This window comes from Ambystoma mexicanum, chromosome 6q (genome assembly GCF_040938575.1).
Source record: "Ambystoma mexicanum isolate Mex_15411 chromosome 6q, UKY_AmexF1_1, whole genome shotgun sequence".
NCBI lineage: Eukaryota > Metazoa > Chordata > Amphibia > Caudata > Ambystomatidae > Ambystoma > Ambystoma mexicanum.
Window position 1 is genome coordinate 1,439,589,598 of NC_090937.1, and position 25,925 is coordinate 1,439,615,522.

A 25,925-nucleotide genomic window follows, 5' to 3' on the forward strand; every position below is an offset into this window, starting at 1 on the left:
GTTGATTCATGGAATTAATGTGCGCCGAAAATTCCCGCGCAGAGGTGCCAAAACGTGCGATTCGCAGTGCAAGTGCGAAAATCGCAGTGCAAGTGCGAAAATCGCAGAGAAACCAGCGCACATCGATTCATGGAAGGCCGTGCGTGAGAAAAATATCGGATGTGCGCTGAAAAAGTGCGCGGCGCATGCCGGCGCACAGGATATCTAACGGCGTGCGCCACGGCCACAGCGAAATCGCACATAGCGCGGCGCACACAACAAAAGTAGGCGGAACACGGGGCGTAACACTCGGAATGGGGAACAACTCATCAAAATGTGGGCGTCACGGGGGAAGTACAGGAGGCAAGTGCGCGGAACGCCCACACGCTCGCCTACAACACGTATTCATGGAATCCAATAGGGCAAACCAGCGCACGGTCAAACCAGCGCACAGGCCCAAACACGTCCGCCACAAGAAAGCAGGCGGTAGTGTCCCTGCCCCTGAAATAAATGTGCGCCAAAATGTGCTCCAACAAAAAGCACCTATATACAGCTATGATGAATGTCACATACTGTGGCCCTCTAAGACAAATGACGTGCAAAGGGGTACGCGACAAACACGGACACCCGCTGTGTGAAAAATAGCGTGTGCATGTATTCTGTGCTTCGCGGAAAGTCCCACATGCGATTTGCCTGGGTACATGTATTCTGGGGTGCGCGGAAAGTCCCACACACGATTTGCCTGGGTACGTGTATTCCGGGGTGCGTGGGAAGTCCCACACGCGATTGGCTGGATATGTGTATTCCGGGGTGCGCGGGAAGTTCCACACGCGAATTGCCTGGGTCCGTGTATTCCGGGGTGCGCGGGAAGTCCCACACGCGATTGGCCTGGGTACGTGCATTCCGGGCTGCTTGGGAAGTTCCACACGCGAATTGCCTGGGTCCGTGTATTCCGGGGTGCGCAGGAAGTCCCACACGCAATTGGCCTGGGTACGTGTATTCCGGGGTGCGCGGGAAGTTCCACACACGATTTCAGCAGTGTACGTGGATTGCGGGGTGCGCGTGAAGTTCCACACACTAATTCTGCAGGGTACGTGCATTCCGGGGTGCGCGGGAAGTTCCACGCGCGATTTCAGCAGGGTACGTGGATTCCGGGGTGTGGGTGAAGTTCCACATGCTAATTCTGCAGGGTACGTGTATTCCGGGGTGCGCGGGAAGTTCCACACGCGATTTCAGCCGGGTACGTGTATTTCGGGGGTGCCGGGTAGTACTACACGTGAATTGACCATGTGGGTCCTCCCAGGTATTCCCTCTACACCCTCCACGGCCCCTGCAGGCAGCCCACACCACAGGGGACTACCCTGCACCACTGCTCATGTCCCGCAGGCAGCCCATCCACCATGGCCATGCCTCCCAGCCAACCCACATGTCACCTTGCACTACTGATCACCAACGCATGTCTCCCAGCACCCCCACCCACCAGCATCCAGGGGCACCCTCCACCAGGCCCCCACGCATGTCTCCCACCACCCCCAACCCCCAGCAGTCAGGGGCACCCTCCACCAGGCCCCCACTCATGTCCCCCTGCACCTCCATCCCCCAGCAGCCAGGGGCAGCCTCCACCAGGCCCCCACTCATGTCCCCCTGCACCCCCACCCACCAGCATCCAGGGGCACCCTCCACCAGACCCCCACACATGTCTCCCACCACCCCCACCCCCCAGCAGTCAGGGGCACCTGCCAGAAGGCCCACACACATGTCTCCCACCACCCCCACCCCCAGCAGTCAGGGGCAGCCTCCACCAGGCCCCCACTCATGTCCCCCTGCACACCCACCCACCAGCATCCAGGGGCACCCTCCACCAGGCCCCCACACATGTCTCCCACCACCCCCACCCCCCAGCAGTCAGGGGCACCTGCCAGCAGGCCCACACTCATGTCCAACTCATGTCCCCCTGCACCCCCACCCCCCATCAGTCAGGTTCACCCTCCACCAGAACCCCACTCATGTCCCCCTGAACCCCCACCCCCCAGCAGTCAGGGTCACCCTCCACCAGGCCCCCACTCATGTCCCCGTGCACCCCCACCCCCCAGCAGCCAGGGGCACCCTCCACCAGGCCCCCACTCATGTCCCCCTGCACCCCCACCCACCAGCATCCAGGGGCACCCTCCACCAGGACCCCACACATGTCTCCACCCACCCACCAGCAGTCAGGGGCACCCTCCACCAGGCCCCCACTCATGTCCCCCTGCACCCCCACACCCCAGCTGTCAGGGGCACCCTCCACCAAGCCCCCTCTCATGTCCCCCTGCACCCCCCAGCAGCCAGGGGCACCCTCCAACAGGCCCCCACTCATGTCCCCCTGCACCCCCACCCCCCAGCAGTCAGCGGCACCCTCCACCAGGCCCCCACTCATGTCCGCCTGCACCCACCAGGGGCACCCTCCACCAGGCCCCCACTCATGTCCCCCTGCACCCCACCCCCCAGCAGCCAGGGGCACCCTCCACCAGGCCCCCACTCATGTCCCCCTGCACCCCCACCCCCCAGCAGTCAGGGGCACCCTCCACCAGGCCCCCACTCATGTCCCCCTGAACCCCCACCCCCCAGTAGTCAGGGGCACCCTCCACCAGGCCCCCACTCATGTCCCCCTGCACCCCCCAGCAGTCAGGAGCACCCTCCACCAGGCCCCCACTCATGTCCCCCTGCACCCCACCCCCGAGCAGTCAGGGGCACCCTCCACCAGGCCCCCACACATGTCTCCCACCACCCCCTCACCCCAGCAGTCAGGGGCACCTGCCAGCAGGCCCACACACATGTCTCCCACCACCCCCATCCCCCAGCAGTCAGCAGTCAGGGGCAGCCTCCACCAGGCCCCCACTCATGTCCAACTCATGTCCCCCTGCACCCCCACCCCCCAGCAGTCAGGGGCACCCTCTACCAGGCCCCCACTCATGTCCCCCTGCACCCCACCCCCCAGCAGCGAGGGGCACCCTCCACCAGGCCCCCACTCATCTCCCCCTGCACCCACACCCCCCAGCAGCCAAGAGCACCCTCCACCAGGACGCCACTCATGTCCCCCTGCACCCCCACCCCCCAGCAGTCAGGGGCACCCTCCACCAGGCCCCCACTCATGTCCCCCTGCACCCCCACTCCCCAGCAGTCAGGGGCACCCTCCACCAGGCCCCCACTCCTGTCCCCCTGCACCCCCACCCCCAGCAGCCAGGGGCACCCTCCACCAGGCCCCCACTCATGCCCCCCTGCACCACCACCCCCCAGCAGTCAGGGGCACCTTCCACCAGGCCCCCACTCATGCCCCCCTACACCCCCACCCCCCAGCAGCCAGGGGCACCCTCCACCAGGCCCCCACTCATGTCCCTCTGCACCCCCACCCACCAGCATCCAGGGGCACCCTCCACCAGGCCCCCACACATGTCTCCCACCACCCTCACACCCCAGCAATCAGGGGCACCTGCCAGCAGGCCCACACACATGTCTCCCACCACCCCCACCCCCCAGCAGTCAGGGGCAGCCTCCACCAGGCCCCCACTCATGTCCAACTCATGTCCCCCTGCACCCCCACACCCGAGCAGTCAGGGGCACCCTCCACCAGGCCCCCACTCATGTCCCCCTTCACCCCCACCTCCCAGCAGCCAGGGGCAGCCTCCACCAGGCCCCCACTCATGTCCCCCTGCACCCCCACCCCCCAGCAGTCAGGGGCACCCTCCACCAGGCCCCCACTCATGTCCCCTTGCACCCCCAGCAGCCAGGGGCACCCTCCACCAGGCCCCCACTCATGTCCCCCTGCACCCCCACCCACCAGCATCCAGGGGCACCCTCCACCAGGCCCCCACACATGTCTCCCACCACCCCCACCCCCCAGCAGTCAGGGGCACCTGCCAGCAGGCCCACACACATGTCTACCACCACCCCCACCCCCCAGCAGTCAGGGGCAGCCTCCACCAGGCCCCCACTCATGTCCAACTCATGTCCCCCTGCACCCCCACCCCCCAGCAGTCAGGGGCACCCTCCACCAGGCCCCCACTCATGTCCCCCTGCACCCTCACCCCCCAGCAGTCAGGGGCACCCTCCACCAGGCCCCCACTCATGTCCCCCCGCACCCCCACCCCCCAGCAGCCAGGGGCACCCTCCACCAGGCCCCCACTCATGTCCCCCTGCACCCTCACCCCCCAGCAGTCAGGGGCACCCTCCACCAGGCCCCCACTCATGTCCCCCTGCACCCTCACCCCCCAGCAGTCAGGGGCACCCTCCACCAGGCCCCCACTCATGTCCCCCTGCACCCACACCCACCAGCATCCAGGGGCACCCTCCACCAGGCCCCCACACATGTCTCCCACCACCCCCACCCCCCAGCAGTCAGGGGCACCCTCCACCAGGCCCCCACTCATGTCCAACTCATGTCCTCCCCCACCCCACCCCCCAGCAGTCAGGGGCACCCTCCACAAGGCCCCCACTCATGTCCCCCTGCACCCCCACCCACCAGCATCCAGGGGCACCCTCCACCAGGCCCCCACTCATGTCCCCCTGCCCCCCACCCCCCAGCAGTCAGGGGCACCCTCCACCATGCCCCCACTCATGTCCCCCTGCACCCCCACCCCCCAGCAGTCAGGGGCACCCTCCACAAGGCCCCCACTCATGTCCCCCTGCACCCCCACCTACCAGCATCCAGGGGCACCCTCCACCAGGCCCCCACACATGTCTCCCACCACGCCCACCCCCATTAGTGCGGGGCACCTGCCAGCAGACCCCCACACATGTCCCCAGCCAAAACGTCATCACAATCCAGATCCCAGGCTCCTATGCCCACCCAAATCCCACCCCACGCCACCCCAGTCCAAACACCCAACCAAGCTTTACATCCATTCAAAATGGAAATACCCATTACATGACAGATAACAAATAAGCAGTATGCGCATGAGTACAAGTCCGTCAGACCCACACAATGGCAACACATGACTGTGAAAACCCACATTGTGACAGGCATGAAACCAATGAGAGAAGTCCACACATTGAAGTAAGAAACAAAAATGTATTACAGTGTAAATTAAGTGAATGAAATCTAAACAAACAATAATGGCAAAAAAATATCATAATGCAGCATGTCCACAAAAATAATAAATAATGAAAATGGGAATCCAAAATAACCGTAATGAAATTGTGTCCAAAGTCACCGTCCAACAAAGCAAATCCAAAGGGAAAGTAAAGTGAAAATCCATTGCTCCATGGTGAAAAAATAATAAAAGATGAAGGCCACAAATCCACTGTCAAACTATGTACAAAGAGCAAATCCAGGGTCCATGATCCCAACGATGTAAATGAAACCTACAATAAAACCAACCTAACTAATAACTATATACAAAAAAGTGGGGCATAGTCCAAGCGCCCCAAATAAAATTAAAAAAAAAAAACCTAACACTAATTAACTATATACAAAGGCGGCGGGCTAGTCCAGCGGCTCACTCCGTGGTGTCCCGGGCCAGGGTATCATCGAACTCCTGTTCGATGTCCCGGAGGCGGTCCTGTTCCATGGCCCCGAGGGTCCGCAGGGACGCCGAGATGTCCTCCTCCAACTCCCTGCGGATTCCCCCGAGGCACTCGGCCCACCTCAGGGCCCTCCGCATGGAGTTCTCCGCCCTGACCATCATGAGCCGCGCCTCTTCTGCCCGCCGCCACTCCGCACCTATCTGCTGGCCCAAGCGCTGCCACACGGTAGACACTTCCCGTCCTGGGTCCTCCTGCCCTCCGGCCGATGCCTGCCCCTCTGATGTAGATTGCCCCGAGCCATGATGCCTCCCACGTTGACTCCGCTGCTGCCTCCGACGTAACTGCGTCTGCCAGCACGACGGCATCCAGGCTGATGGAATCCACTGACGCCGTCGTGCACGGGCCCTGCCCAATGATGCCGGCACATCCTCCATCTGCTGGGGTCCAGTTGCTGTGGTGTCCACCCCTGCTGGACCTCCGACTCCCGACTGTGGCAGGGATGGGATCCCCACCAAGCTGGCTGCGTTGGTCAGGGCAGGTCCACAGGGGGCCCTGGTGGCATCTGGGCCGGAAGACGGCATGGAGAATGACTGGCTTATAGTCTCCACAGAGGAGGAGAGGGCCACCAGATTGGTCGACACATGTATGAAACCCCCGACCACGGCCGATCCCAACTGGGCCACGTTGGCACGGTGCTCTTTGTGATGACGTGCAAGCTCCTTCCGGGAAGCATGCACGTCATCACGAATGACACCCGTGCGCAACGCAACACCAATCAGGAACTTCTCCATACGGCCACGGGCCCCCTCGTCCGCAGGTAGAGTGGAGTCAGATGACATGGACATCCCCCCTACCTGCGGACGGGCCTGGCATGGGGCATCCCTGCTGGTGCATGGTGGTGCAGTCACAGTGTCAGGGACAGTGACATGCACAGGCCCCTCCACGGCGACCTGTGCTGCCTCCTGCCCCTGCCCCTGGACTGCACCACTTGCACCAGCAGGGATGCCCCCACCAGGCCCCATGTGCGCCTCAGTAGCGGCCTCCTCCTCCTCTGTGGAAACCACCAACCTGGATGGCTCCACACCGTCTTCCGCCATTGCAAGCCCCTGTGGGGGCTCACCCACCCCTTCCGCTGCAGCCGTGGGGGCATCCCTGCCGCTTTGCTCCACAGCGCCGTCTCCGCCCTCTTCTTCACTTGCCGCTGTGTAGAGGGAGACATAGAACACAAGCATCAGGGTACTGTACAATGGTCCCCTAGACAGGAAGCAATAGCAGATGAATGGCACTGTCAAAGATCACTCCCATCATGTCCCTCCACAACACATGGGTCAGTGCAGGCAAAACACACGCAGTAACAGGCATGGCACATGCTATGGGACATTTGCATACATGTCCAAGGGACTCTCCAAACATACAATGTTGTTATGGAACTCACATGCATCATGGGTCATGCCTATCACATGCACACACATCAACGTAGTTTCACCCATCTGGCCTTGTACACCCCAGATACAGTGGATACAAGGATAACTAGGCTGCATCTGTGAATCTGTACATTGTCACAGACATGTGTCATGCATCCATGGCATTCACAAGTCACAGACATGCAGGTCAGACACACAGACATGGATACCATACATGTACATGGCATCAGCACCCATCCCTCACCCCCACCCATGTCCAGGAACAGAGACTGATATCCTTTCATTTGTCCAATCCGCATAGGGCTCCCCATGTTGCATTTAAACACATGCACCAACCGTGTGGTTCACACATTACTGGTCTCACATGCATGACCATGATGTCCCTGCACACATACATGCGTACATGGCCTATGTCACACATACAGGCAAGCATCAAAAAACCAGCACACTGCAACATGCCCTGTCTCACACAGCAATGCTTGCCCACTTACCGCTCAACTCCAGACGGGTCTGCCTCGCAAGGATCTGGACGTGGAGCGCTGGGTCTACACGTTCCAGGACCCTCAGCTGGATGGTACTCATGCGGCCCCGGCCCCCCTCCATGAGGCGCCAGGCCTTCAAGAGGGTCCTGGACCTCAAGTCCTCCCAGCGCTTCTTGACTTTCTGGATGTTGACTTTCTGGATGTTGCCCCCTCCGCGTTGATGGCAACCACCAAGTCGTCCCAGATCCTGTCCCATCCTTCCTTGTTGGCGCGTGAAGATCCGAAGATCTGAAGAGGGCATCATACTGCCCCAGGACTTGCTCCACCAGGACACCAACTTCGGTGGCAGTGAAGCTGGTGCCCCTCTGCCTCTCTGGCCGGGGGTTGCCACTGGTGCCAGATGTTGCAGTGCCCGACATGGCAACCCCAGAGGCAGGAGTGGGTGGGCAACTGGGTCCTGGGGCTGGGCTGTGGAGCGATGGTATACCAGTCGGGAGTCTTCTGTTCCAGCAGGGGTGGACACAGCAACTGGACACCTGCAGATGGCAGATGTGCAGGCACAAAATGGCAGGGCACGGTGGCAGCAGGCATGCAGGCAGCAGCAGATGGCTCGTGGGAGGCTGCTCGGGGCTCTGGGGGGCAGTAATTCGGCCTTCTGGGCAGGAGCGTGGTCTTCCGTATACTTACGCGTGGCCAGCTTGAAACGGAGTGAATTTGCACGTGAAAATCCTGCACGTCAACGTGAAATTCGAGGAAAGGGCCATAGCACGTAAGCGCGTCAGCACGCATACGTGATTCCATTGGACCAAAGGCCCTCAGTGCGTAAGCGCGTCTGTGAAGTGACGCGCGCGGGTGTTTCCCTCATAGCACGTGATGACAGAGCACACGTGGAAACACTGCACGTCAGAGTATCATTATTATCAAAGTTATCCTCCTAGGTGACTTTAACCTCGGTCTCCATGACTCTAAGGACTCCCACGCCACTGCCCTCAATAAAGCTCTCTCCAACCTTGGGTTCTCCCAATCTATCTCCAGGCCTACCCACTCTAAAGGGCGGACGCTAGACTGGGTTGCCCACCACAACTGCACCCTTGAGGTCAAAGACATCTCCCCTATCCCTTGGTCCGACCACCATTGCATTGAATTTGACATCACCACATCAAAAGGGCCGCATAGGCCAGCGATTTCGCTGCCTGCTGCACTCACCAGAAGCTCTCGGCAGCTCACAAAGGAGAACCTTACAAAACATCTCCTCGTACCTGCACTATCTCCGCCCTTCTCTAATGATACATCAGTACTTGCTAAAGACTTCAAAAGGATCATCACCAAGGCCATGGACACTGTAGCCCCTCTTACCCTCAAAAAAGCAAAAAAGGTCAAACATACCAATGCCTGGTTCACCCAGGAGCTCTCACAGCTACGTCAAAAAAAAAGAGCTGCACTCTCTGCCTGGAAAAATAACCCCAAAGACACCACTAAAGCAGCTTTTAAGGCCCTATCCACTGAATACAAAAACGCCATAATCAAGGCTAAGGCGTCCTCCTTCAACGCTAGGATTTCAGAAGCCAAATCAGGGACCAAAGAAATCTTCTCCATCTTTAGAGAGCTTGAGACCCCTGCCTCCCCCCCCTCCTACTCTCCTAAAAGATGAAGCCTGGTGCAACAAAATTCAATCCGCCATGCTGGATAAATTAGACACTCTACACGCCAAGATCCTTGCACACCAAAAAGCACTCAACAACCTTCTAGCCAAACACATTGGCTCCCCTGCTCCACTAGCTGACACCAGCCAAGCCCCTCTGTTTGAGTTCAAGGACATGACTGAAACCGAAGTCGCTGCCCTCCTTAGATCCATCAAGCCCTCCAATTGTAAAGGGGACATCTGCCCAGCCCAGGTGATCAAGGACTGTGCCCCTGCCCTTGCCCCCCTCATCACTGCCTTCATTAATGCCTCATTCAAGTCTGGCCATGTTCCAGCTGAGCTCAAGGAAGCATGGGTTTGTCCGCTTATCAAAAAACCCTCCTTAGACCCTTCGGTCCCAGTGAATTATAGACCCATTACCACTATCCCATTTTTACTAAAAATCGTGGACAAAGCAGCATACCTGCAAGTTCAAAAATTCCTCGAAGATAACCATCTTCTTGGTCTTCAGCAGTCAGGCTTCAGGCCAAGACATGGCACCGAAACGGCACTTCTTGACCTCAAAAATCAGATGGGCGACCTCAGAGATGCAGGCAAACCTGCTCTACTCCTCCTTTTGGACCTATCAGCTGCATTCGATCTGGTGGATCACAAGACCCTCTGACACCATCTTGCCACCGCAGCCAACTTCTCCCCGACTGCCTGCAACTGGATAACCTCCTTCCTGCAGGACAGAGCAATGAAGGTCTTCTCCGACTCTTCCTGCGCTGACCCGAGTATCATCCAATGTGGCGTCCCACAGGGATCATGCATCGCCCCAACCCTCTACAACCTCTTCACGAGGCCGCTGTTCAAGATCCTTGACGCCCTGGGCATCTCATACACAAACTATGCTGATGACACTCAGGTGCTTATCCCCCTCTCCGGGGACTACCTGTCTAACCTGAACACGCTCAACTCCATTTACACCACGATCCAATCCTGGATGGCAGAAAACTGGTTATGCCTCAACAGCGAGAAAACCGAGCTTCTGCTGATTGGCTCCCTGTCCACCCTGGGCAAGCTGGACAAGCAATACAACTCCTTCACCATAGATAACATTCCTATCCCTGTCAGCCAAACAGTCAAGACCTTGGGTGTCTACCTGGACCCGAACTTGAACATGAACAGGCAGGTCAATGCCATTGCATCCTCCTCAGCCTACTACTCCAAACTGCTCAAAGCAATCAGACCGTACCTCTCCCAACAGAATTGCCTATCGCCAGGGCAATCATTGGCTCAAGAGTGGACTATTGCAACGCCCTTCTAATAGGGACGTCAGGAAAAAACCTAGCTAAACTCCAACAAGTCCAAAACAATGCCCTAAGGGCCGCCACTGGACTATCACGCAGGGACCACATCTCTGACCTCAGGCGTCAGGTCCACTGGCTACCAGTCAAGGAAAGAATCTTGTTCAAAACCCTTGCCTCCACGCACAAATGTCTTCACGATCAGGCCCCTATATATCTCGTCCAGAGATTTTCTAAACCCTGTGCTTCCAGGCCCTCCAGAGTGGCCTACTCCAATTGTAATAACTGTGCCAAAAACCCGCAGAGTGCGTGCTGGTGGCACAAGCTATCCCACCATGGCATCCAGCCTCTGGAACTCCCTTCTACCGCACATCAGACGACTCGACTCTCACACTGCCTTTCGCAAGGCCATCAAGACTAGTCTCTTCAAATAATGTGCCTGTTTTTTGTTTCGCTACCCTGGACCTATGTATCTGTAACACTGTATGTATATTCTAAGAACTCCTCTGGGGTGGCTTTTTTGTAACCCCTAATCAAGCCACTTATCAGCGTCTCTATGCCTTAGGGCTGCAGTGCGCTTTACAAATGTAAAAAATCAATAAATAAATAAAAATAAATAAATAAAGGTGCACGCAACCCCTCCTAGACCACGTGTGTGGAAACATAAACCTGCACTACGCTGTGGCACCCAGAAACACAAGAATGAACGCATGCGTGTCACACGCAGCCTAGAATGACCTCTGAAGGGGTACGCGACACACGGGGCAAGCACAGATGTTAAATACGTGCGCGACTCACCGTCTGCCAGGAAAAGAAGCGTGAAAAAGACGCGCGTGTGCGCGTTGGCAACACCCCCGCCAAAAGAAGAATTGTATGCTGTCTGAGGAGACAGGACAACAGTAGAAGGGAACACTGTTTGAGGAAACAGGCCCAGGAAAAAGAGGAAAAGAGAAAAAGCTGTCAGAGGTAACAGGGAGTACGAACTTGAAACGCCGTGAAGTAAATCGCGTGTGAACCGACAAGAAGTACAGATTTCACCCACTCACTCTCCACGAAAAGCTCGTACAAGGAAATGGTGTTCTACGCGTACCTTTTATACATACGTCACAGACGCGCATATGCGCTGAGGCCATTTCCACCAATTACACGCTTTGACACTCGGACGTGTATTTTTTTTTTACACGCACCATTCTCAACGGCCATGTGTGTGACATCATAGACGCGCCTGGTGGCCTTTGGGCCAATGAATTAACGTACGTGTGCTGACGCGCTTACGCGCTAAGGGCCTTTCCTCGAATTACACGCAGACGTGCTGGATTTTCACGTGCCAAATCACTCCGTATCAAGCTGGCCATGCGTAAGCACACGGAAGACCACGCTCCTGCCCAGAAGGCCGAATTACTGGCCCCCAGAGCCCCGAGCACGCTCCCACCTGCCATCTGCTGCTGCCTGACTGCCTGCTGCCCACGTGTCCTGCCATTTGCTGCCTGCACATCAGCCAGGGGTGCTGTTGCTGTGACCACCCCTGCTGGAACCGAAGACTCCCGACTGGGATACCATCGCTCCACAGCCCAGCCCCAGGACCCAGTTGCCCACCCACTCCTGCCTCTGGGGTTGCCATGTCGGGCACTGCAACATCTGGCACCAGTGGCAACCCCTGGCCAGAGAGGCAGAGGGGCACCAGCTTCACTGCCACCGAAGTTGGTGTCCTGGTGGAGCATGTCCTGGGGCAGTATGATGCCCTCTTTGGAAGGTTGCGCGCCGACAAGGAAGGACGGACTCGGATCTGGACGGACATCGTGACTGCCATCAACGCGGAGGGGGTGGCAGTCCGACTATTCCATCATGTGAAGAAGCCTGGGAGGACTTCAGGTCCAGGACCCTCAAGAAGGCCCGGCGCCTCCTGAAAGCAGCGGATGCTAAGGGGCGCCGGGGCCACTTGTCGGAAGATCAGATGAGGGTCCTGGGACGCATATCCCCAGCGCTCCACGTCCAGGTCCTTGAGAGGCAGACCCGTCTGGAGTCGAGCGGTAAGTGTACATGCATACTGATTGTAAGCTGTGCGTGTGGTGGTGTGGCAGGAGTGTGCAGGTTGCACATGTGGTTTTATGTGGCCAAGTATGGGGGGGTACAGGGCCGTGAGGCTGACACATGCGAGGGCTCTCATGTGTGACATATGGATGGTGCTTGTGTGTGTAGGCTTGCATGGCAAAGGATGTGGAAGAATGATTGGCAGGTGTGACATGGATGCCGATCTGAACACTGCGACAGTTGGCGAGGTGTACACATGCATGCAAGTGTGGTGGTGTGTGTGCATGTGTAGTGCACTCCCTGTGTCGCATGTTATGTCTGGCTCACTTTTGCCTGCTCATGCTGTTGTATGTGTATGGATGGTGCTGGCGATATGGCTGTGGTATAGCTCATGTGTGCAAGTTGAAATGACGTGTGTTGGGGATTGTGATGCCATGTCTGAGGTTTGCCAATGCCACTCATGTACAACTGTCATGTGTTTATGAGTCCATTATACAGTGCCCTGATGCCTGTGTTTTATTTCTCCCTGTCTGCAGCGTCAACTGATGAAGAGGGCAGAGAAGGTGCTGTGGAGCACAGTGGCAGGGGTCGCACCATCAGCCAGAGACGCAAGGCCACTCCATTCGGAGGGCCCTGAGGCGGGCCGAATGCCTCGAGGCAATCCGCAGGGAGTTGGAGGAGAACATGTCGTCGTCCCTGCGGACCCTCGGGGCCATGGAATAGGACCGCCTCCGGGACATTGAGCAGGAGTTCGATGATGCCCTGGCCCGCAACATTCAGAAGTGAGCCGTTGGACTAGCCCGCTGCCATTGTATATAGTTAATTAGTGTTAGGTTTTTTTTTTTTAATTTTATTTGGGGCGCTTGGACTATGCCCCACTTTTTTGTATATAGTTATTAGTTAGGTGGGTTTTATTGTAGGTTTCATTTACATCGTTGGGATCATGGACCCTGGATTTGCTCTTTGTACATAGTTTGACAGTGGATTTGTGGCCTTCATCTTTTATTATTTTTTCACCATGGAGCAATGGATTTTCACTTTACTTTCCCTTTGGATTTGCTTTGTTGGACGGTGACTTTGGACACAATTTCATTACGGTTATTTTGGATTCCCATTTTCATTATTTATTATTTTGGTGGACATGCTGCATTTTGATATTTGTTGCCATTATTGTTTCTTTTGATTTCATTCACTTCATTTACACTGTAATACATTTTTGTTTCTTACTTCAATGTGTGGACTTCTCTCATTGGTTTCATGCCTGCCACAATGTGGGTTTTCACAGTCATGTGTTGCCATTGTGTGGGTCTGACGGACTTGTACTCATGCGAATACTGCTTATTTGTTATCTATCATGTAATGGGTATTTCAATTTTGAATGGATGTAAAGCTTGGTTGGGTGTTTGGACTGAGGTGGCGTGGGGTGTGATTTGGGTGGGCATAGGAGCCTGGGATCTGGATTGTGATGACGTGTTGGCTGGGGGACATGTGTGGGGGCCTGCTGGCAGGTGCCCTGCACTGCTGGGGGGTGGGGGTGCTGGGAGACATGAGTTGGACATGAGTGGGGGCCTGGTGGAGGGTCCACCACAGTGCTGGGGGATGGGGGTGCAGGGGGAAATGAGTGGGGGCGTGGTGAAGGGTGCCCTGCACTGCTGGGGGGTGGGGGTGCTGGGAGACATGAGTTGGACATGAGTGGGGGCCTGGTGGAGAGTGCACCACAGTGCTGGGGGGTGCGGGTGCAGGGGGACATGAGTGGGGGCCTGGTGGAGGGTCCCCCTGGCTGCTGGGGGGTGGGGGTGCAGGGGGACATGAGTGGGGCCCTGGTGGAGGGTGCCCTGCACTGCTGGGGGTGGGGGTGCTGGGAGACAAGATTCGGACATGAGTGGGGGCCTGGTGGAGGGCGCACCACAGTGCTGGTGGGTGGGGGTGTAGGGGGACATGAGTGGGGGCCTGGTGGAGGGTGCCCTGCACTGCTGGGGGGTGGGGGTGCAGGGGGTCATGAGTGGGGGCCTGGTGGAGGGTGCCCTGCACTGCTGGGGGGTTGGGGTGCTGGGAGACATGAGTTGGACATGAGTGGGAGCCTGGTGGAGGGTGCCCCTGGATGATGGGGGGTGGGGGTGCAGGGGGACATGAGTGTTGGCCTGGTGGAGGGTGCCCTGCACTGCTGGGGGTGGGTGTGCGGGGGGACATGAGTGGGGGCCTGGTGGAGGGTGCCCTGAACTGCTGTGGGTTGGGGGTGGTAGGAGACATGTGTGTGGGCCTGCTGGCAGGTGCCCCTGACTGCTGGGGGGTGGGGCTGGTGGGAGACATGTGTGGGGGCCTGGTGGAGGGTGCCCCTGGCTGATGGTGGGTGGGGGTGCAGGGGGACATGAGTGGGGGCCTGGTGGAGTGTGCCCTGCACTGCTGGGGGTGGGAGTGCAGGGGGACAAGAGTGGGGGCCTGGTGGAGGGTGCCCCTGGATGCTGGGGGTTGGGGGTGCAGGGGACATGAGTGGGGGCCTGGTGGAGGGTGCCCCTGACTGGTGGGGGTGCTGGGAGACATGAGTGGGGGCCTGGTGGAGGGTGCCCCTGACTGGTGGGGGGTGGGGTGCAGGGGGACATGAGTGGGGGCCTGGTGGAGGGTGCCCCTGACTGGTGGGGGGTGTGGTTGCAGGGGGACATGAGTGGGGGCCTGGTGGAGGGTGCCCTGCACTGCTGGGGGGTGGGGGTGCTGGGAGACATGAGTTGGACATGAGTGGGGGCCTGGTGGAGGGAGCACCACAGTGCTGGGGGGTGGGAGTGCAGGGGGACATGAGTGTGGGCCTGGTGGAGGGTGCCCCTGGATGCTGGCGGGTGGGGTGCAGGGGGACATGAGTTGGACATGAGTGGGGCCTGGTGGAGGGTGCCCCTGGATGCTGGGGGGGTGGGGGTGCTGGGAGACATGAGTGGGGGCCTGGTGGAGGGTGTCCCTGGATGCTGGGGGGTGGGAGTGCAGGGAGACATGAATGGGGGCCTGTTGGAGGGTGCCCCTGACTTCTGGGGGGTGGGGGTGCAGGGGGACATGAGTTGGACTTGAGTGGGGGCCTGGTGGAGGGTGCCCCTGGATGCTGGGGGGTGGGGGTGCAGGGGTACATGAGTGGGGGCCTGGCGGAGGGTGCCCCTGGCTGCTGGGGGGTGGGGGTGCAGGGGGACATGAGATGGGGCCTGGTGGAGGGTGCCCTGCACTGCTGGGGGGTGGGGGTGCTGGGAGACATGAGTTGGACATGAGTGGGGGCCTGGTGGAAGGTGCACCACAGTGCTGGGGGGTGGGGTGCAGGGGGACAGGAGTGGGGGCCTGGTGGAGGGTGCCCCTGACTGCTGGGGGGTGGGGGTGCTGGGAGACATGAGTTGGACATGAGTGGAGGCCTGGTGGAGGGTGCCCCTGACTGCTGGGGGGTGGGGGTGCAGGGGGACATGAGTGGGGGCCTGGTGGAGGGTGCCCCTGGCTGGTGGTGGATAGGGGTGCAGGGGGACATGAGTGGGGGCCTGGTGGAGGGTGCCCCTGACTGGTGGGGGGTGGGGGTGCTGGGTGACATGAGTGGGGGCCTGGTGGAGGGTGCCCTGCACTGCTGGGCGGTGTGGGTGCAGGGGGACATGAGTGGGGGCCTGGTGGAGGGTGCCCCTGACTGGTGGGGGGTGGGGGTGCAGGGGGACATGAGTGGGGGCCTGGTGGAGGGTGCCCCTGACTGCTGGGGAGTGTGGGTGCAGGGGGACATGAGTGGGGGCCTGGTGGAGGTTGCCCTGCACTGCTGGGGGGTGGGGGTGCTGGGAGACATGAGTTGGACATGAGTGGGGGCCTGGTGGAGGGTGCACCACAGTGCTGGGGGTGGGGGTGCAGGGGGACATGAGTGTGGGCCTGGTGGAGGGTGTTAGGGAGAATTCTCTGTTTAGGCCGAATTTCCTAACCTAGTGAGTCCCCCAGCAGCTTTGCTGGATTTCTGGAGTTTGTATTTTTTCCATCCTGCCAAGAGTGAGACTCTTTTTCTCCCACTCTTGGACATGAATGTGTGTAATTCCTTCGACTGTCAATGTGTTCTATGGGCTATGGGGTCTTTTACTCCATAGGGTCTCATATGTTTTTCTATGTGTGTTACACCGCACCCTACATGCCGTAACACTGGGGCGTCCTAGCAGACCTCCGTCATAGACTCCATACCCGGGGACTGACTACTGTCTCCCCGGGCATGTAAAGTCACCATTGGCTTTACTAGACCTAAATTTACTAACAGAACTAGTACAAACCATCCTATTGTGGACGTACTAGTAGGGGTAATTCGATTACTCCTGGATCTGTTATTCGAGGGGGCACTGTCCCGTCCCCCCTCGTCGAGTTTTGGCTTGTGGCAGTGGAAACTACTTGTTATGTTCGTCCCTGAATATAACTCTATGGGATTCTTCCCATTGTTGGAGATTGATACTTTTTCTCGTTAGTCTCTAACATACCACCGGTCTACTTATCTTAAATAAGTCTATCGGATGGTATTTTCTGCCAGAACTCGGTTTTTTAAAATGGCGTCTGTGTTCGTCTCTGTGACTCCTAAACCAAAGGTCGAGCCCTTTGTTCCACTTTTGGCGGGCCTCTGTACAGAGACCCTCCAAAGTGGTGCCATTCTGTCTGGGTTACCACAGGGGTGTGGGAGGGGGTTTAGGCACCCTGGACCGGGTTGCCTTGCCAACTCCGGTCGCACTCTGGTGTGATTGGCCCAAGTGGTGAGCCTCCTCGCTCACCACTTAGCGTGTGTTGATTGACAGCTAGGCTGGATGAATGGGGTTTTTCTGCATAAAAGCAGGGCTTTTGGGACTGGATCTTCAGAAGTCGCCACAGGACCTAAGAATCCGACGAGGGTAAATCTGAGCCGACCTGCAACGACGACACCTCCGGTGGAGCCCTGCTGAACCGACTCACCACTTCCCGACGACAGAGGAGATCTCCCTGCCGGAGAGTCTCTTCCCCTGACTGGTGGGAACAACCAGTCCCCTTTGCATTTTCTTCACCTCAGGACGCAGTGGTCGAATTGCCCGTGCAGAGCACCTCGGCAACCAGATAGCCACTACCCCTGTACCGCGACCAAAAGGTGGTGCCTTGTGACGGAGCACTCCGCGGCTGGTCTCTTCCCTGGTGGTGCACCGGATTTCACTTTTCTTAGACGACAAGATCATCTCTACTCTTGGCAAAAGACCCGACGTGCATCCACCACCAGGAACAACTGCCCCCGCCGGAGCTGCCTCTCCACAATCAAGGTACTGTGTCCGCCTGGCTTCCCTTGTTGCCGGATAGAGTGAGGTGTCTTAATCCTCGCCTCTCCATAGGGTCGCCTACAAGCTTTCTCTAGCGTATTGTTCTGAACTGGTTCAATCTTCCAATAACAATTTGCTACACAGACTCAAACGCATTTCCACTAAGAGACTTTTTGGGACATATCGCCTTGCCTCTCTCCGAGTGGGCCTGGCCTCTGAACTTTATGATCTATTGTGGTTCTTGTCTTCTTGCCTTGCATTTTTCCCGTGAAGTATTGAACTGTGTTGATTTCGTAACCTACTATTTTTCTCTCCCGTCCTAACGAATACTAGGGTGCCATCTAGGTGGCAGCATACACCTCTGTCTGCAGATAAGTGATGCTGGTAAAACCTAGACTTGTCGAACTATTGTTAGGGGGATTGATCTTTTGCTTCGTAGAGCAATTGTAATTGAATTGTTTGCCGTGATAGTGCCAGAGTGTTTTCTATAGATGTTCCGTTATAAATAAATACCTGTATATCTTTACACCGAAGCCTTGTTGCGTGTTTGCTTGTCTTACTGTGAAGAATTGCCCTATATTGTATACTCCACATACTGCTTAACTCTTCTTGAGGGAAGTCTGACTGCTCAGCCACAGCTACCAAGTGAATCTGTGTGGTACAGACTGCTACCAAGTGGATTTACTGCCAAACACCTGTAGTCCTAAATCTTTTGCAGTGTCCCAGAGGGAACTGCACAGGTTTCCACCTAACAGAGGGTGCCCCTGGATGCTGGGGGGTGTGGGTACAGGGGGGCATGAGTTGGACATGAGTGGGGGCCTGGTGGAGGGCGCACCACAGTGCTGGTGGGTGGGGGTGCAGGGGGACATGAGTGGGGGCCTGGTGGAGGGTGCCCTGCACTGCTGGGGGGTGGGGGTGCAGGGGGTCATGAGTGGGGGCCTGGTGGAGGGTGCCCTGCACTGCTGGGGGGTGGGGGTGCTGGGAGACATGAGTTGGACATGAGTGGGGGCCTGGTGGAGGGTGCCCCTGGATGCTGGGGGGTGGGGGTGCAGGGGGACATGAGTGGCGGCCTGGTGGAGGGTGCCCTGCACTGCTGGGGGGTGGGGGTGCGGGGGGACATGAGTGGGGGCCTGGTGGAGGGTGCCCTGCACTGCTGGGGGGTGGGGGTGGTGGGAGACATGTGTGTGGGCCTGCTGGCAGGTGCCCCTGACTGCTGGGGGGTGGGGGTGGTGGGAGACATGTGTGGGGGCCTGGTGGAGGGTGCCCCTGGCTTCTGGTGGGTGGGGGTGCAGGGGGACATGAGTGGGGGCCTGGTGGAGTGTACCCTGCACTGCTGGGGGTGGGAGTGCAGGGGGACATGATTGGGGGCCTGGTGGAGGGTGCCCCTGGATGCTGGGGGTTGGGGGTGCAGGGGACATGAGTTGGGGCCTGGTGGAGGGTGCCCCTGACTGGTGGGGGGTGTGGTTGCAGGGGGACATGAGTGGGGGCCTGGTGGAGGGTGCCCTGCACTGCTGGGGGGTGGGGATGCTGGGAGACATGAGTTGGACATGAGTGGGGGCCTGGTGGAGGGTGCACCACAGTGCTGGGGGGTGGGGGTGCAGGGGGACATGTCCTAAATCAAGTGGGTTTGAGTGGGGCCTGGTGGATGGTGCTCCTGGATGCTGGGGGGTGGGGGTGCAGGGAGACATGAGTGGGGGCCTGGTGGAGGGCGCCCCTGACTTCTGGGGGGTGGGGGTGCAGGGGGACATGAGTTGGACATGACTGGGGGCCTGGTGGAGGGTGCCCCTGGATGCTGGGGCTTGGGGGTGCAGTGGGACATGAGTGGGGGCCTGGTGGAGGGTGCCCCTGGATGCTGGGTGGTGGGGGTGCAGGGAGACATGAGTGGGGGCCTGGTGGAGGGCGCCCCTGACTTCTGGGGGGTGGGGGTGCAGGGGGACATGAGTTGGACATGACTGGGGGCCTGGTGGAGGGTGCCCCTGGATGCTGGGGCTTGGGGGTGCAGTGGGACATGAGTGGGGGCCTGGTGGAGGGTGCCCCTGGCTGCTGGGGGGTGGGGGTGCAGGGGGACATGAGTGGGGGCCTGGTGGAGGGTGCCCTGCACTTCTGGGGGGTGGGGGTGCTGGGAAACATGAGTTGGACATGAGTGGTGGCCTGGTGGAGGGTGCACCACAGTGCTGGGGGGGTGGGGGTGCAGGGGGATATGAGTGGGGGCCTGGTGGAGGGTGCCCCTGACTGCTGGGGGGTGGGGGTGCTGGGAGACATGAGTTGGACATGAGTGGGGGCCTGGTGGAGGGTGCCCCTGACTGCTGGAGGGTGGGGTGCAGGGGGACATGAGTGGGGGTCTGGTGGAGGGTGCCCCTGGCTGCTGGTGGATAGGGCTGCAGGGGGACATGAGTGGGGGCCTGGTGGAGGGTGCCCTGCACTGCTGGGGGGTGGGGGTGCTGGGAGACATTAGTTGGACATGAGTGGGGGCCTGGTGGAGGGTGCCCCTGACTGCTGGGGGGTGGGGGTGCTGGGAGACATGAGTTGGACATGAGTGGGGGCCTGGTGGAGGGTGCCCCTGACTGCTGGGGGGTGTGGGTGCTGGGAGACATGAGTTGGACATGAGTGTGGGCCTGGTGGGGGTGCCCCTGACTGCTGGGGGGTGGGGCTGCAGGGGGACATGCGCTGGTGGGCAGTAGTGCAAGGTGACATGTGGGTTGGCTGGGGGGCATGGGCATGGTGGATGGGCTGCCTGCGGGACATGTGCAGGGTAGTCCTCTGTGGTGTGGGCCGCCTGCAGGGGCCGTGGAGGGTGTAGAGGGAACACCTCGGAGGACCCACACGGGCAATTCACGTGTAGTGCTCCCCGCGCACCCCTGAAATACACGTACCCTGATGGAATCGCGTGTGATATGTCCCGCGCACCCCTGAAATACACGTACCCTGCTGCTTTTGCGTGTGATACTTCCCGCGCACCCCTGGAATACACGTACCCTAATGGAATCGCATGTGATACTTCCCGCGCACCCCTGAAATACACGTACCCTGCTGCTTTTGCGTGTGATTCTTCCCGCGCACCCCTGGAATACACGTACCTTGCTGCTTTTGCATGTGATACTTCCCGCGCACCCCTGGAATACACGTACCCTGATGAAATCGCGTGTGATACTTCCCGCGCACCCCTGAAATGCACGTACCCTGCTGTTTTTGCGTGTGATACTTCCCGCGCCCCCCTGGAATACACGTGCCCTTATGGAATCATGTGTGTTGCTTCCCGCGCACCCCTGATGTACACGTACCCAGGACAATCGCATGTGAAACTTCCCGAGAACCACTGAAATACACGTTCCCCGCTTGGCGTTTGCTGTTTGGCAGCCCTGTGAACTGGTCCAGGGTTAGCGCAGCCCTTTGCGATGATTTGGGAATTTTGAAGGCTTTTCCTTGCGCAAGGGCATTCTTGGGGGCGTAACTGGCGCTGCTGCAGAGTCGCTGCGCCACTCTGCGCCACGGCTGGTTTTTGAGGCTAAAATCCATGAATACGCTGTGCGATGAAAAGGATTTTATCGCACGCGGCTGGCGCAGTGTATCGCCCGGGGACACTGTGCGCCAGCCGCGTGCGCCACTTTTGTGCGAATTTCTATGAATTACCCTGTAAGTGTATTCTGTGATTCCCATTGTGTGTATTCATTGTGGACCCTTTACAAGCTCACCACCTTTTGAGACTTAGCCTAGACCCTTGTCACTGCTACCTTGAACTGGTCTGGCTACAGTTCCCCAGAGCTGTCCCTGTCATATAGAGTATAGAAAATCAGTCCTAACAATTACTACTACCAATATATACTTTTTGTAGGATGAAGACTGTCATTTGTGGTTAGAGTGGATTCTGCGCCTCCAGTTGGTATGACCTTTAAAGCCTTATCTGATTTAATACCCACACAGTACACCCACAGTTCTCTCCTAGCACTGGTATTAAAACAGTTCACAGAAGGTGCCGGTTGCATAAGGTGGTGTGATGTTTCCATAGGACTCCATGGGAATGGGTTCACTGAAGCACCAGCACCGTTGTTAACGGTGCAGGTGCTTCCGTGAAAACTCTGCCGCCCAGGCCATTGCGCCCGGCAGGTCATACCTTTCGAGTGCAATGGCCCCAGAAGGCATAGTTGGAGTGTGGCTGTCGGGAAATGGTACCGTCTTCCTTATTTCCGGATTGCACTGTTACCACTGCTCGTCCCTGTGGTAGAATGCCTATGTAAATCACCATATTAGGACTCTAGAGGACTCATGGGGAATTGTGGATGTTGAAGTTAACATGAGCAGTAATAGCTGGAGGTAAATCCTCTACAAAACCTAGAATTCAGTGGTGCAGTGAAAGCAGTGGTAATTCCATTTCTGCCAAATAATCGTCAGTAATGAAATTACCACCACCACATTGTTAATGCACTGCCATGCTCATCATGAGGCCCTATTTTCTTTTCTTTGGTTGTTTAATTCAGTTCATGCTGGGTGAAATAGTGCATGCTGTTGCCAGATTGGCCAGTCATGATTGCATTCTTCTTGCAAGAACGAATTGGTGAATGTTCAAGAGTACATTTATTGTTTGTGTGTGCCAGGTTCCTTGCCAACAGAGTTCAGAATCAGAGTGCTAACAAGAAGTATGAAAGTCCATGTCCCGTAGAACTCAATAGTGAGTGATAATGTGGGCTTTTCTATGCGGGCTGATGAGGGTTAGAAAGTAAGGATTAGGACTGATGTAGGTTCTAATCTAGGCCGACCAAAGCTGGTGAAAGCGCATAGCTGAGGGGGCAGTTCATCTTGAGCTCCTCTTTGGTTTTGCCTCCCACCTGCTGGAAGAGAATGCCATCTGCGAAGTCTGAAAGTCAGAGGTTTCTTTTCTCAACTCTTCTTCCTGGTGAATGCGCAGACCCTAAATTACAGTACAATTCCCCTGACTGTCATATCTGTACAAGTCTGCATAATGGTAGAGCAGCTTCTCATATGTCACTCTGCACTCTGCCAGAACATTGTGCGTGGGTGTTGCAGTTTCCAGCTAGCACAACAACGTGGAGAGTTTCGGTTACTACCTTTTTAGGACTCTTGGCAATGGAAACTAAAGAAATATTTTCCTCAGAAACCACTCTTGTTTCAATGAAAAGGGTGTATTTTGGTCAATGCTACAAATGCCGGTGACAGGTACAGGACACCCAGTCATAGAACGAGCCATGAAAACACAGCCCCAACTACATAGGTTCTATGTTGGAACAACCATTTATTTTGAATTAAAGTAAAAAGGTTTATTTTTTAACCACATTTATTACCCTAAAATGTGGGGAGAGACCCACCATGCTCCCCCTCACCTTAATTCTTCTTGGTGATTTCAACCTCCATCTTTCCTCCCCCAATTCAGCCATTCCTTCTCTTGCTGTTCTTGATTATAACAATCTTGTACCTGTCCCCACTTCTCCTTCCCACACTTCTGGTTCATCTGTGAACCTCATCTTCACTTCTCTGCTTGCCCTCACTTCAGTTTTGTCCTTTCCTGTTTATATTTCTGACCACTCTCTCCTTTTGTTATCACTTACTGCCCATGACCCCTCTTCTTCCTAGCCCTCCTCTTCTTGATTCTTTCTCTGTGACTTTCGGTCTTTCAACACTTCCCTATTGCTTTCTTTTTTAACATCTTCCCTTCCCTCTTTGGATGTTCTTTCATCCTTTTCTGTGGACTCCATTTCTTCGTTGCTATCAGCCTCTCCCCTTGATACCCTTCTTCCTCTTTCTTTCCTTCATGCAAGCCATCTTGCAAGACTTACTCCAGTTCTTAGTTCCTTGTGTCTTTCTCTCTCTATCCCCTTCTGACCTTCTTAATCTTTCCTCTCACCATTCTGACTATGACGCTGTTCTTCGTCTTGCCAAACATCACGTCTATATCATCCTTCTTGAGTCTCTCTCCTCCTATCACCGCTGTTTATTCCAAGTCCTCAATCCTTCTACCCATAATACTTCTCTTTTCTCTTTGCGCTCATCCTCTGACCTTGCCTCTTACTTTTCTAAGTCACCATTCTTCGTTCATCTGTTGTCTCGTCTTCTTCCTTTCCTCCCCATCCCTTTCACGCTCTTAAACCCCCTCTCCCTCTTCTATCTTCCTTTACTCCCTTCCCTGCTGTTAAGACCTTTTGCTTTCTCTCCAAAGCCCACCCTAAAGCCTCTCCTTCTGACCCACTTCCTTCCTCTCTTATTCCTAAAGTTTATCCCTGCCTTTCTTTGTACTCGGCCCTACTCTTTAATTTTTCCCTTCGGTCTTCTACCCTTCCTTCTTGAATCAAACATGCCTCTATTCTTCCTATCCTCAGAAAACCTACTTCTCTCCCATCTAATTACTGACCCATTTCACTCCTACCTTTTCTGTCCAAACTTCTCGAGTGGATCGTCTTTTCTCAAGTCCCTACTCATGTTAACATTGTCTCCACTTCACTGAAAATGCCCTTAATTCTGATTGTGATGTACTTCTGCTTGCTATGCTGAGCAATCTTCTCTCCTGGTTCTACTTAATCTGCCAACCGCTTTTGGCACCGTTGATCACTCCCTTCTTCAATCCCTTTCCACTCTTTGGGCCTCATTCCGAGTACGGCGCTAACCAATGGCGCTATTAACGCCTTGGTTGGCGCCGTACCCGGACCGGCAGCGCCTTGGTGGATGGCGGAATTACCGCCCCATTCCAAGGTTGGCGGGGCGGTAATTCCCCATTCACCAAGGCTCTTCCCCATTCCCAAATGAGCCCCCATAGGGCTCAATGGGAATGGGGAAGATGCAAATAACGGTGACCGTTCATTACGGTCACCGTTATTGGCTTGGAGGCCCCTTTGCGCCCTCGACTTTAACACCTGCTCAAAGCAGGCGTTAAGGGCGAGGGCGCAAAGGGAACTCGGAGTATGGCGGTAAGGGATCACCGCCACCGGTCTCGTTACCGGTGGCCGCTATCCCTTACCGCCATACTCGGAATGAGGCCCTTAGTCTCTGTTGTTCCGTTCTGAATTGGTTTCACTCGTATCTCTCTAATCACACGTTATCGGTGCCCTGGAATAGCCTAAACTCTCCTACCCCTCCTCTTCAGTATGGTGTACCCCACGGTTCTGTTCTGAGTCCCCTGCTTTTCTCCCTCTCTATTATTTCTCTCGCCTCTCTTATCTTCTCTTTTGCCCTTTCCCATCATCTTTTTGCTGATGATGCCCAGCCCTTTCTGTCTTTTTCTTAATTTTCTCCATCCATTCATTCTACTCTCAACTGTTTTCTTGCTATTTCTGTCTTGGATGTCGGCTCACTTCTTCCATCTCAATCCCTCCAAGACTGAAGTTCTCCTCTTCCCTGCCATCATTATGCCCCTCCTCCCCATTCCCCTTTCATTTCTTTGCCCCTTCCTCTCTCCCTATTCCTCTCTCTGCCCGGAATCTTGGTGTTGTTCTTGAATCATCCCTTTCTTTTGACTGTCAAATTTCCACTCTTTCCCAATCTTGTTGGCTTCACCTTTTTCTTTCTTTTCCTGCTTTCAAAATTCTTGTCTCATCTCTTATTTTTTCCCATATCTTCTGTTGTTCCTCTCTTCTCCTTGGCCTCCCTGCTACTAAATTCTCTCTGAGGCGCTCTATCTACAACTCTGCTATTCAACTACTTTTTTCTCTATCCTCTCGCAACTCTATTGTCCCTGCTCTTGCCTCACTCCACTGGATCCTTTTGAATCATGTTTGCTCATTAACTTCATGTTCCTCGTCCCCCTTGCGTTAACTCCCGTTTCAAATTCTTTCTCTCCCTTGGCCACAAAAACTGTAACAGGCTTTCTCTCCCTCTTCGATCTCTCTCTTCTTTACCTGCTTTCTGCTCATGTCTTAAAACTCACTTGCTTTCTTGTTAATTTGTGTTTCTCAGATCGTTTCTCATGAATTGTATTGTTTTTCTATTCATGTAAAGTGCGTTGGCCTATAGCGTTATATAAATGAAACTCAAATCAAATCAAAATCAAATCCTCCACCCCTCCTTACTATATACCCAAACCCACCATCTACATATTTGTAGAAAAACAATGCAGTGAAAAATGCGGACCAAAAAAACGTCAACGTTTTTACTTTCGGTGAAAAAGGTGAGCACCACTATATAAACACTGACCAACATAAACTCAGTCTCAGCCAAGTCACCCATCATCTCACTACACAACGCATACTTTTTATTTATTGTCTTTATTTATTTTACTGTTATTCTATGTACTGCACTGCCCCCTCCCCTTTCCCCCTGCACTTCACATGCGCGATCTCAATGTCGCCGGGCCTAGTAGGATCGCTGTCTCTGTCTTC